Source organism: Diplotaxodon limnothrissa, linkage group LG14 (assembly GCF_057381915.1).
Source record: "Diplotaxodon limnothrissa isolate DT_005_m linkage group LG14, D_limnothrissa_male_GT1.1, whole genome shotgun sequence".
NCBI lineage: Eukaryota > Metazoa > Chordata > Actinopteri > Cichliformes > Cichlidae > Diplotaxodon > Diplotaxodon limnothrissa.
Window position 1 is genome coordinate 1,227,510 of NC_140609.1, and position 14,298 is coordinate 1,241,807.

Sequence of the window (14,298 nt, forward strand, 5' to 3'; positions counted from 1 at the left end):
CATGTTTTTAAGAAATCACCTTGTTAAAAAGGCGAATTCCTTTACATGTGTAGCCTCTTAATATGAAAAATATCATAAAACACAATTTTTAAAAAAAACATAATGAAAGAACGAGTGTGTGAGTGAACAGGATGAGACAGTTAAACCTGTTCATTTGGTACACTTTTTGTAAATCTGTCTACTGTAGCTGGATTACCTACATATCTACATGGACAGATGGATACAAAGGTAATGTAGGTATATTTTGAAACACTTAAATTAACAAATAATATGGTTGTTACAGAGGATTTGTTGTCATTGAAGCAGAGCATGGAATCAGGAGGGCTGCTCCACCAACTGGTGCATAAAGGCACACATGATCATTCACACAGTGCAAACTGTCACAATAACAACAAAAACAATAATACTAATAATAATAATTTTACTTATACTAATACTTCTCATAATAATAATAGAATGTTTAGTTCTTCACAGTTTGGATAAAAACGCCTTGAATGAAGCTCAACATGTTGAAACAGTCTCTGTTTTGGACCAGTCGAAGACGGGCTGAGGAGGACTGAGACATGAATGTGAAAACGGAGTTACAATAATCGAGACAGGTGAAGGGTGTACACCTGAAATTCTACATTAGTGTGTCAGTGAAGGGCTGACTTCAGCACTGTTAAACTACTGTTTTAACATGTTAGTAAAATCTGTTTCTTTGTTTGGTGAAAACAGATGAATAAGCAGGTGCAGAAACAGTCTCTGTGCAGCTCTGTTTTGTTCCCCACCAACAAACCTGGAAGATATTTGCTGCTGTCATTTTCACTAACTGCTAATTGGGTCTGCGAGTAGTGTGGGTGTGCAAATGAGCTTCAAATGGCATCGCTGTTTAGAGAGTGGTGCAGGAAAACAATTCACTAGCTTAGGGGAACAGGAGAGGAATTTCTCACTGGGTTTGTCATTTTAGCATCACTTTAACATTGTCAGTTTGCAGTATTAAAATATGTGTCTCATTAAATAATGCAGTTTGGTGGAGCCTGATATGAACTTATCACAGGTAGCGTTGCACAGGTGTATGATTTATATGCATATGGATTCACCTGGTAGTCCACTTACAGTCTGGGAACTTTGGACCAGCCGTGTTTCAGCATGCTTCGTTTGCATGCAAGTAAACAGAGTGTGTGGAGAACAGTTTTCCACAATGCAATCACCAAAACATCAGCTATTGTCTACTGACTCTCTGGTGCACAGAACCACAAGTCCTGGAATAAATATGCATTAGTGGGTACAACAATGTATGCATTGTTTTTTTAAAGTCAGCAGATTAGCTTATGTGTGACTCAAAATAAAATAGCAACAGTTATTTGTAAAAAAAAAAAAAAAAGTGAAGGTGTTTGTCACAGGCTGACATGTCCTACTGATCTGTACACTGGTCCACTCATATTATGGGCCCTAGAAACATTTCACACACTAATGCATTAGTTTTCCTCTCATAAGACTCCTCTGTCATCGCCGAATGCTAAACAATACCAAAGACAAGTGAATGTGACAGTAGACTGGTGGCTGCTGCACTGCGGTATGCTGTCCCTGCACCGTGTGAGGCTGAGCTGCAGCTGTTCCACATGTCACCGTGCTGATCGCAAAGGAAAAGCCATTTAGAGCACTTCAGGTAGCGTTTAAAGGACTCGCTGATGTGTTCCAAACACTGTGCAATGTAGATGGACTAATAGTATGCAAGCCTGAGAATGTGCCCAGGCATGCTTACGTATGTGAAAGTGTTTGACTTAGCAGAGATAAGGCCAAAGTGCTGTGCGTGCATTCTATTTATTGAACACCAAAATATCAAATACTTCTACCTTCTGTCAGCCTAGAACAGTTTTCCCTCTCAGTTCAAACCTTTTATCTTTTATGGCACCCAGGCATAATACATTAAGAACAAAGCACGTTTGCATTGAAGAATTCACAGTTGGAGCCATATCCAACTATGCCCCAGGACAGACAGTAATTAATGACTGATTCTTTGTTTTGGCACACAGGCATGCTCTTTGACTCATGTGCCTTTTTTTCTTTCTCAATAGGACTCCAAGGGTATGCAACGCACCAAATGCAAGAACATTTTTTAAGGATGACACATTTTTGGGGGGGCCTGAGTAGTTCAGTAAGAGAGTTAACCAAAGCAAGTGTCATGAATCGCCGTGCGGCAGGCAGGAGTAGGACCCAAAATGCAGGACTCACAGGCACGAGGGAATGAACTCAAAACTCAGCTTTATTCGCTGGCGGAACAAATATACAAACTAAACTAAACTGGGAAACCACAAACTAAGAATTCACAGAGAGACACAGGGAGATCCACACACGGCATGAGGGACGACGTCACACTGAACAGAGGGAGACGCAGACAGAAATACACAGAGGGTTAACGAGGGAAGTGGGAACACACGGGGAACACAGGTGACACTGATAATCATAACGAGACAGGGCGGGGGTGAACTGAACACTGACGGGAGAGGTGGAACAGGAAGTACAGGAGGAGAGAGAGCACGAGTAGAACACCAACGTAACAGGCAGGGGAGACACGGAATAAACACGAAAGGGGACGAGGGCTCATAAATACATAGAGGGCACACAGGGGGAAGAGAGAGCACGGGGAGAACTTAGACATGATGGGCAGGGGAAGCATGGAATAAAACATAAGGAGAGACGAGGGCTCACAGATACACAGAGGGGCACACAGGGAGACATGAAGGGCAAGGGATCAAAACTAGAAGCCATGGAATAAATCACACAAGTACAATAATACGAAAATCACAAAGAACTAAAAACGCTGGGTCAGGAGACCCAGGACCGTGACAGTACCCCCCCCTCAAGGGCTGGCTCCAGACAGCCCAAACACAGAAAAACAAAACCAAACAGAAAACAACCCAGGGCGGGCGGCGGGGGCCCAGGACGGAGGGCTCGGAACAGAAAACAAAGAGCACAGAAAACACCGGAGCCCAAGAAAACAACCCAAAACACAGAGCAGTTCAGGGGGCCGACCGTGCGCAAGGCAACGGCGGAGACGCGGAAACAGTTCAGGAGGCCGACCGTGCGCAAGGCAACGGCGGCGACGCGGAAACAGTTCAGGAGGCCGGCCGCGCGCAAGGCAGCGGCGGCGGCGGCGAAGGAGACGACGGAGCAGTTCAGGAGGCCGACCGCGCGGAAGGCAGCGGCGGCCCTCCAGTCCCAGGCGTGCCGGCCATGGCCCGGTGGGCGCAGGGCCAGACGAGGCAGCTGATGAGGAGGCTGGACCAGACGAGGCAGCTGATGAGGAGGCTGCGGCAGACGAAGGCTCTGAAGAGGAGGCTGCGGCAGACGAAGGCTCTGAAGAGGAGGCTGCGGCAGACGAAGGCTCTGAAGAGGAGGCTGCGGCAGACGAAGGCTCTGAAGAGGAGGCTGCGGCAGACGAAGGCTCTGAAGAGGAGGCTGCGGCAGACGAAGGCTCTGAAGAGGAGGCTGCGGCAGACGAAGGCTCTGAAGAGGAGGCTGCGGCAGACGAAGGCTCTGAAGAGGAGGCTGCGGCAGACGAAGGCTCTGAAGAGGAGGCTGCGGCAGACGAAGGCTCTGAAGAGGAGGCTGCGGCAGACGAAGGCTCTGAAGAGGAGGCTGCGGCAGACGAAGGCTCTGAAGAGGAGGCTGCGGCAGACGAAGGCTCTGAAGAGGAGGCTGCGGCAGACGAAGGCTCTGAAGAGGAGGCTGCGGCAGACGAAGGCTCTGAAGAGGAGGCTGCGGCAGACGAAGGCTCTGAAGAGGAGGCTGCGGCAGACGAAGGCTCTGAAGAGGAGGCTGCGGCAGACGAAGGCTCTGAAGAGGAGGCTGCGGCAGACGAAGGCTCTGAAGAGGAGGCTGCGGCAGACGAAGGCTCTGAAGAGGAGGCTGCGGCAGACGAAGGCTCTGAAGAGGAGGCTGCGGCCGGGCCAGGCGAGGTTGCAGAGGCTGCGGCCGGGCCAGGCGAGGTTGCAGAGGCTGCGGCCGGGCCAGGCGAGGTTGCAGAGGCTGCGGCCGGGCCAGGCGAGGTTGCAGAGGCTGCGGCCGGGCCAGGCGAGGTTGCAGAGGCTGCGGCCGGGCCAGGCGAGGTTGCAGAGGCTGAGGCCGGGCCAGGCGAGGTTGCAGAGGCTGAGGCCGGGCCAGGCGAGGTTGCAGAGGCTGAGGCCGGGCCAGGCGAGGTTGCAGAGGCTGAGGCCGGGCCAGGCGAGGTTGCAGAGGCTGAGGCCGGGCCAGGCGAGGTTGCAGAGGCTGAGGCCGGGCCAGGCGAGGTTGCAGAGGCTGAGGCCGGGCCAGGCGAGGTTGCAGAGGCTGAGGCCGGGCCAGGCGAGGTTGCAGAGGCTGAGGCCGGGCCAGGCGAGGTTGCAGAGGCTGAGGCCGGGCCAGGCGAGGTTGCAGAGGCTGAGGCCGGGCCAGGCGAGGTTGCAGAGGCTGAGGCCGGGCCAGGCGAGGTTGCAGAGGCTGAGGCCGGGCCAGGCGAGGTTGCAGAGGCTGAGGCCGGGCCAGGCGTAGCAGAAGCACAGGCGGATGTAGCCGGGCCAGGTGATGACGAGGCGGTCGCAGATGGCGGCTGGACAGGCTCCTCGGACCCTCCAGCGGAGACAGGAGGCTGAACGGGCCCCTCGGACCCTCCAGCGGAGACAGGAGGCTGAACGGGCCCCTCGGACCCTCCAGCGGAGACAGGAGGCTGAACGGGCCCCTCGGACCCTCCAGCGGAGACAGGAGGCTGAACGGGCCCCTCGGACCCTCCAGCGGAGACAGGAGGCTGAACGGGCCCCTCGGACCCTCCAGCGGAGACAGGAGGCTGAACGGGCCCCTCGGACCCTCCAGCGGAGACAGGAGGCTGAACGGGCCCCTCGGACCCTCCAGCGGAGACAGGAGGCTGAACGGGCCCCTCGGACCCTCCAGCGGAGACAGGAGGCTGAACGGGCCCCTCGGACCCTCCAGCGGAGACAGGAGGCTGAACGGGCCCCTCGGACCCTCCAGCGGAGACAGGAGGCTGAACGGGCCCCTCGGACCCTCCAGCGGAGACAGGAGGCTGAACGGGCCCCTCGGACCCTCCAGCGGAGACAGGGAGGTGCTGGCCGGGCTCACTGGAACCCCCAGCGGACGAGGTAGATGGCGGCGTGGGAGCCGCGGAGTCCTGGATGAGCTCATCCGAGCTTCCAGCAGGAGCTGATGTAGAGCCAGAGAGGATTAGGACCCCGGGCTCAATGTTAAGCTGGCTAGAAAACTGCACTGCTACGGGGAACTGGGCCAAAGGTTCAGGTGCGAGCTGAGCTGCTGGACACACGGGGACCTGAGCTGCTGGACACACGGGGACCTGAGCTGCTGGACACACGGGGACCTGAGCTGCTGGACACACGGGGACCTGAGCTGCTGGACACACGGGGACCTGAGCTGCTGGACACACGGGGACCTGAGCTGCTGGACACACGGGGACCTGAGCTGCTGGACACACGGGGACCTGAGCTGCTGGACACACGGGGACCTGAGCTGCTGGACACACGGGGACCTGAGCTGCTAACGGTGGAGAAGTAAATGACTGCACAGGGGACTGAACTGATGACTGAAGCGATGGTAGAGGTGAAAATGGAGCTTGTGGTGGAGTTAATGACTTCACAGGGGAATGAACTAGAGGTAGTGATGGTTGTGGTGCTGGTGGTTGAGTGGGTGACTGTGCTAAAGGGGACTGCACTGGGGACTGCACTGGGGACTGCACTGGGGACTGCACTGGGGACTGCACTGGGGACTGCACTGGGGACTGCACTGGGGACTGCACTGGGGACTGCACTGGGGGTGGCTGCGAGGGAGCTAACTGAGCTGTGAAGGGCTGCGAGGGAGCTAACTGAGCTGTCGATAAGGCTGATGATTCCTCTACCAACTGAGCTATTGACTGGGCTAAGGATTGAAATAAGGTTTGTAGTAAGTCAGGCTGTGGATGTGACTGTGCTATGGGAAGCGAGGCTGAATGTGGTGGAGGTGGCGACTGAGCTTCGGGCCGGGCGGCTAACAGAGCTTCGGGCCGGGCGGCTAACAGAGCTTCGGGCCGGGCGGCTAACAGAGCTTCGGGCCGGGCGGCTAACAGAGCTTCGGGCCGGGCGGCTAACAGAGCTTGGGGCGAAAATGGTGGTGGTGGAGTTGGTGTCTGGGCTACAGGCGGCTTCTGAGCAGGAAACACAGGACACTGAGCTACAGGTGGCTGCTGAGCAGGTGACACTGGAGACTGAGCTACAGACGGCTGCTGAGCAGGGGACTGAGCTGAAAGCGGACGGGCAGCTGACTGAATAAACATAGCTCCAGAATAAACAGTTCCAGATGAAACAGTCTTAACTCCTGGGTCCGAAGGAGCATCCACACAAACGGTTTCTAAATATATAGGTTGGAGAGCAGAATATTGTCCGAGTTGGTCCGACTTGGAAGTGGCATGGAAGAAACAGTTAGTGTCACTCACCACCGGAGTTTGCTCAGAAACGTTAGGGCGGCGGCGGCGTGAGCGCCGTTTTCGCCGAGAGGGGGGAGGAGATGAGCCGGGCCGCGAATCCTCCAGCGGACCGGGCTGAACGTCCTCCGACCCCTCACACTGGAGAGGCAGCTCCGGGCGGACGCCTACGGTGGAAACAAGGAAGTCCCGGATGTGGGGGTGCAGCGCGCCGAACAGCCACGGGAGTCCGGACACCATCCGCTGTAGACGGGCGGCTACGACCTCCCGGTGTTCGTCTCCTGGCAGCGCCTCCCACTCCTGACAGTGGTACTCCACCGTATAGATCAAATCCTCCCGGAGCTCAGCGGAGGGGTTGTGAGTTGCTGGGTCCATAACTGGTGACGTCGTACTGTCATGAATCGCCGTGCGGCAGGCAGGAGTAGGACCCAAAATGCAGGACTCACAGGCACGAGGGAATGAACTCAAAACTCAGCTTTATTCGCTGGCGGAACAAATATACAAACTAAACTGGGAAACCACAAACTAAGAATTCACAGAGAGACACAGGGAGATCCACACACGGCATGAGGGACGACGTCACACTGAACAGAGGGAGACGCAGACAGAAATACACAGAGGGTTAACGAGGGAAGTGGGAACACACGGGGAACACAGGTGACACTGATAATCATAACGAGACAGGGCGGGGGTGAACTGAACACTGACGGGAGAGGTGGAACAGGAAGTACAGGAGGAGAGAGAGCACGAGTAGAACACCAACGTAACAGGCAGGGGAGACACGGAATAAACACGAAAGGGGACGAGGGCTCATAAATACATAGAGGGCACACAGGGGGAAGAGAGAGCACGGGGAGAACTTAGACATGATGGGCAGGGGAAGCATGGAATAAAACATAAGGAGAGACGAGGGCTCACAGATACACAGAGGGGCACACAGGGAGACATGAAGGGCAAGGGATCAAAACTAGAAGCCATGGAATAAATCACACAAGTACAATAATACGAAAATCACAAAGAACTAAAAACGCTGGGTCAGGAGACCCAGGACCGTGACAGCAAGCCCAAGATAAGACGCAAGATTAGTTGTTATGTTGCAGCAGTTCACAGCACAGCTGGTTTGTTACATATCTTTTATTTATATACCTCTAACTGAAACCTTCACCACTACTAGCAACTTTGTAACAGTACATATAAATGTAAATGTATTTGAATCTGTACTACTGCACTTTTATTGTCTTTGTCGCAGGGTGCCATTGTACATAAAAATCTGTTCTTAATGACCTACCCGGTTGACTCACTGCACCATCTTGTGGTATAAATTGGTATGACATGCAAGTACAGCCTGGTCATAGATCAACTTCATTAGATATCTCTTCAGACATGATGCATAAATGCTTCTGACATTAGGTTATAGCAGATGTTTCTTCAAATTCTCTTAATAGCTTCGGTTATTCTGAATGATTTTGCTTCTTTGTAAAGACAGGAAATTATAATAAGTACATTTAAGTGGATTCCTAGGAACTTAACTCATTCACTGCCATTACGTTTCCAATGGGAGGGGCTAGAATACAACCTCGGGCAGCTTGTCAGTGAACATCAGACTGCTTGAAATGTATTTTTCACAAAAAGCTCGTTTTCTCCCTTTTTGTGGTCAAAACAGGCATTTTTGGTGGAACCCACCTCTCTTCTACAGCTGATTACTAAAGAACGGAAAATGGTAGAAACAAGCTTTTTTTTTTTGGATGGAAGAAGAGAGTCTGTTCTTCATTTTGGTAGGTTCAGCGTTTATGTGATCATAACACACAGTTTTCTGTGGCTCTTCAAAAATGAGTAAAAATGCTCAAAAACCCTGGCAGTGAATGAGTTAATAGAGTGGGCCCGTTACTGGAAACCCTGGGTTTTTGTGGAGTTGAGTTACAGGTTTTATACCGTCAGTTTCTGGATTTCTTTCAATTTCAATTTTATTTATTTTTCCATCCATTCTCTTCCGCTTATTCTTCTCTGGATCATGGCAGGCTGGAGCCTATCCCAGCTACCATAGGGTGAGAGTCCTCGCTCTGTCACAGGGCAAAGACAGACAAGATCCGCACTCACATTCACACCTGTGGGCCATTCAGAAGCACCATTTAACGTAACCGCACTAACTTATCACTTAACTAAATCGCTTAATAAATAAACTTTACTTACTTACTTAGAAAAAGTCGATGAACCGCTTTTCACCATCAAAGCCAACCGCGGGTGCCTTCGGTTTCATTCTCTAGCTTATTTTTCTACGAAGGTTTGAACTTTGAGAGTTTAAACAAGAGAGAAAAGTGTGAAATGTTCGAGCCTGTTGGAGAAAAGTGTCTAAAGTGTGTAGTGACGGGTTTCACAGCCATCAAACATCTATGTTAATTGTAAACAAATATTTCACCTATCGTGGGTTATTTTTAGAACGTAACTACTGCGACAAACGAGGGACCGCTGTAGTGTTAAGGTTAATGATTGTACAACCGTAAAAGCCTTAGAAGTCCAAGGCTGATTAGATTTCTGTTAGACTCTGACATGGAGACAGTGCTGAAACACAGAAAAACTACCAAAAAGGACAGCAAACCATCTTCTCTTCAGTTGTGCTTCACTTTGAGTGAAAAATTATGAGAAGTACCAGATGGATCAGACTTGTCATCAGCTGTGGTGCTGGCTGGCCTGTCACTTTCAGACAGTATAAAAGCAGATTCATTCATGATTCATGATTTAATTTCAGGTAAAATAAGATTAATTAGGCTTTCCTGCCATTTGTGTCATCAGTGTATTCTCGCGAGCCTCTTTATGTGTTTTTAGATCATAATTGTCTGGGCAGTTGCAGGAAGTGTCATCACACTTGGCTTCTATTATGCGACGCTAATGAATTTCATATGAAGCATTATCCTTTCCAGCGCATGCCTCTGAAAGCAACAAAAACTTCACAGAGTGTAATCTTATATTATATATTATGAATATTATATGTTTTTCAGAGCAAATGCGCTGTTCAATAAGGATCCTTAAGTCAAAGCAAGACGTGGTTTATACTCAGTGGTGTGGCTCTGCACTGTGACCCCCCTCCCTGTCATCGGTCTATGTACAAACCATATTTAACCATCTGATGTGAGACTGGGCTGCAGAGCTGTGGATGCTCTTCAGCTATAAGACTAACTAAGAATAAAAAAGCTTCATGAGAGCAGGAGCTGAAGGACAGCAGGTGCCAGATTACATTTACAGTAATAATGTGATGCAATCAGGACCAGCGACATTTAATTACTTCTCCAAGAAACGAATCCTGTTACTTTATTGATTACTGGGGGCGATCATGGCTCAAGAGTTGGGAGTTCGCCTTGTAATCAGAAGGTTGCCGGTTCGAGCCCCGGCCAGTCTCGGTCGTTGTGTCCTTGGGCAAGACACTTCACCCGTTGCCTACTGGTGGTGGTCAGAGGGCCCGGTGGCGCCAGTGTCCGGCAGCCTCGCCTCTGTCAGTGCGCCCCAGGGTGGCTGTGGCTACAACGTAGCTGCCATCACCAGTGTGTGAATGTGTGGATGACTGGATGTGTAAAGCGCTTTGGGGTCCTTAGGGACTAGAAAAACGCTATATAAATACAGGCCATTTACTTATTTTCAAAAGTAATTAGTTACTTTATTACTTAGTTACTTTTTTTTTAAAAGATACACAACCTGAATATGTAACAAAGCAACAGACCTTTTTTTTCTGTATTTGCATCATATAAAACTGAGTCAAGTGAAAAAAGTCTAAGTTTAAATTTTTTCACGAGTTTTAATCTTTTAACTTTATGCAAATCAAACAAAACTTAAATTATTTGCAACCTTCTCTGGCTGGAAGAAACGTGTTTAACATTGAAACCTACTGTCTGCTTGTTCCAGCAGATAAAATAAAACCATGTTTTGTGTTTGCACTCTTTCAAGTAGATGCAAGTAAAACACAGTAAAAATAAATCAAATCAAACATTCAGCAGCTCTTAAATCTGTTGTCACCTGTTTAGCAGCAGTGGGGCGGGTGGAGGTTTGCCCACAGCGGTCATGTCAGTGGGGGGGTCCGGGGGTCTCTCTGTGAATGTCACGTTGCCGTGGCAGCGTGCTCGCTCGCTCAGATTTGAAGTTTAAATTTTTCGCTGTAGAAAGACGTTTTCCTCCCACGCAGAGTGAGCAGCGGACGCTAATGTTTGTGTCACTTTTTACAGAATCAAACTCAAAGTAATGGGATTACTTCCACGCTGTAAACGCTGCACGGTCGTACTCGCTCCATCACTCTATGTTATCCATTGTTGATCTGCACACGTCTGTTGCTGCCACGGACGCCGCACGCTCGCACGTCACTGTCATGAGACGCTCTCACAAACAAAATCACAGTTTAGCAACACAGTAACACAACGTGCTGCTTTAGTAATAGTAATCTAATTACTGTATTGCAATAGTAATCTCTTACTTTACTCGTTACTTGAAAAAAGTAATCGGATTACACATTACTGCCCATCTCTGTTTATGACATTAATAACAATAAACAATCGAAAACATTTAAGTGTCGTTTTTATCGTGCTGAATGAACACGTGTTCCTCTCCTGACTTTAGTTTCCCACTAAAAACCAGTAAAATTGTAAACGCTGTGTTGATCCACAAAGAACTACCAGTTAAACCAAATAAAGCTCAGTGAGAACAAGATGTGATGTTTAGCTTTTCTTTGTCATCTCCTCAGTGTTGACTTGGGTAATACCCCGCGCCTGAAATGTGCAAACACTGCACAGCATGGCTACACTGTTTCTACCCAGTGTGTCTCAGCACCATAGTAACCTGCCAATGGGGGTGCTGTTGGCTGCAGGGACTGTGTCTGCTGACAGATGTTGTCGGGCTGAAGAGATGGTGAGGGCTGGGGGCTGCAGGGATGCGTGCGCTCACCTGCCCACTCACAGCTCCCGAAGGTCATGCTGAAGGAAAATATTTTTCTCGAGTTTCAAGGTTTTTGCTCCTCCGTCTGTTTTTTCCCGTCTATCCCAGCAAATGAGACTGTTACACAATACGTGTAGCAGATTGTGAAATAGGTAGTTTCATGTCACATTAACTCCATGACTGACAAAATCAGAAACAGTCATAAAACGTACAGAAAGTGTCTGCTGTAATCTAATTTACTGGCTGTGTGTGTGTGTGTGTGTGTGTGTGTGTGTGTGTGTGTGTGTGTGTGTGTGTGCGTGTGCACGAGTGTTATGGTGTAATGTCCCTTAAATAATATGTTAATGGTGTGAATGGTGTGCAGGGCAGGACTGTTTATTATTCTAAGCACAACTACGCATGGATGGCAGCACCTGGTAGAGATTACCTGTTGTAGGGCCGAGGAGTACCGATGTTCAATTAGTGTGTGTGTGTGTGTGTGTGTGTGTGTGTGTGTGTGTGTGTGTGTGTGTGTGTGTGTGTGTGTGTGGCTCTGACTAACATCTAACAGGAAAAACGTTGGGTCATTGTGTGAGATGTGAAGAAAAATAGATGAATAACATAAACCCATATTTTATTTACATAGAAAACAGGAAGTGAGATCACTGAGAATCTGCAGCAACACGACCCTGTCGCAGCAAAAGTTGCAGCATTCCCTGTTTTTAGCAACAGTTTGTACACATCTGGGAGCAGAGCAGAGCAGCTGCTCGACTATTCAGAGAAAGGTTGTTTCCTTCTTGTCTCACAGAGGACTCCAGCTGCTCAGCAGTCCCAGCTCTGCTGTGTATACACATATTTGATATGTTTCATTCCACCATGTTTCCGCTGGTGAAAGGCCAGGTCGGCAAAGCCATGCTCTTGTTATAGATACATTACAGCAAAGCCTTACCTGAAAGGTCTCACCTGAATATACCCCGTGTCTGTCAAGCCACCAGTTCCACCAGCAGGCTGTTGAACTGGGAGCTGGTAAAAGCAAAACTGGTTTCTCCTCATTAGTCTAGAAGTTTTCTGTCAAAGTCCATCTTGATGTTTTTTCATGCTCCTCATAAACTGAAATTTATAAGGAGTTCAACCATAGAAACCAACTTTTTGAACTTGATTATTTGAAATGGTGAACTCTGAATGCCAGTTAGCTCATTTGAATCTGAGTCCTGAACTTTGAACTTGCTCCTGTGAAGTTCAGCGTTGTTTAACTTACAATAACACACAGGTAGACCCCCTGTAGCTGCTCTGCCTTCATTATAAGGCAGCACAGCCTCAACATGTTTAGTCTGCTGCCTGGACCGCATTAGAGGTCCTGGTAGGTTTCATCCTGCACAGCCCGAGTCATTTCTGTGAACTGTCAAGTAATGTGTTGGGGTGTTTACTCAGATCAAATATACAACTATTCTGACAAACAGACGAGAGACACTTTCACTCTCCGAGTGGTATAAAGTTTACTTTGGTCAGACATTCAAGAAAGCCTGCAGTGCTTTTAGCGTGCTGGTAGCATGGCTGATTATGGGCCTTATCCATCCATCATCCTCAGTCATGTAATGCAGTTTTGGCGCATTCCTGAACTGGAAAGTAGACATGACATAGTTTACATTGTAACCAAAGGGACCAAAGAGCCGCACATATCCTTGAAATTTAATGTTGGGAATTAAACATTAATGACTTTGGTTAATGTTGCATTTTTTTAAATTCAGTTTAAGTCCAGTTTTAATTAAATAGTGTAAATTCACAACAACAACTGCTTTATAGAGTAAATAAACAGCGAAGTGTGGAGCAGACAGTGAGGTGGAGAGAGAAAGAAATGAGCCTTCACTGCATGGCTGCCAAATGAAATGCAATACTGAACACATCCCAAATATTTTTAAAAAGAAGTATGATTTTTAAGGTTATATATTTTTTAATGTTCTAGAACAAGGGTCTCAAACTCGCGGCCCGGGGGCCACTTGCGGCCCACGTCAGCCCTACTTGCTGACATGAAGAAATAACGCAGTTTGTCCCTTGTTGTCGAGTGCAATGTTAAAATAAGTTCTTTAAAAAGCCCAAAATGATTTAATATGAAGGCGACATGAGCAGAGAGCACAAACACACTGAGGCTGTGTTACTCAGTGACAGACTCACACTCATGTCTGCAGTTTGATTTGTTAAACACGAACACAACGACAGCAGCAGTGCTGCCACGTGTGCACAGAGAGCACCAGTGTGTGTGTTCAATGAAAGGATCCAGTTAGTTAAAATCTGTGCTCACGTTTGCAGTTTGCTCTTTTTATACAGTATTTGAAAAAAAAACTCTAAGTAATGAGCAAGTGATTAATTAGCTGCACTGTTACTGCTCCCTGCAGGGGTTTGTATGTGAAAGAGCAGTAATGATGAAAGTGAGCTCACGATGTCAGAAACACAAAAACGACGGTTTTTCATGATGACATCACTGATGCGGTATGTTGTTGTTTTTAATCTGGAGTCCACCTTTACGCAACACATGACTGAAATCCTCTCGTCACCTGATACGCTATGAAACATTGTGTAAATGTTTTTCAAAGATGTGAGCTGCAGCGCTAACAAGTCCCCAGAGAAGAAGGAACGAGGCGAATGCTTCTGTCACTGGGGACGCATTAGCTCTGAATATTAGATTGAATGAATAAGAGCACATTAACACACAATGCCCTGCATGTTCTGCATGACGTGTGTAATGTGACACCGGCCATTACTCATCCAGCCAGCAGGTCATCAAAACTTTTCCAAATCCCAGTGTAGAGGATGTGTACACGGTGTTTTCACAGTGCATACAAAGTTTTATCACTGTTACTGAATCAGGTTTGTAATCATGCGTATGTAAAACCGCCCTCCTCGATGGCTGTGTCAAACAGAGGTAAGAGGAACTGCACCTCCACACCTTGTGCTGAGGTGTT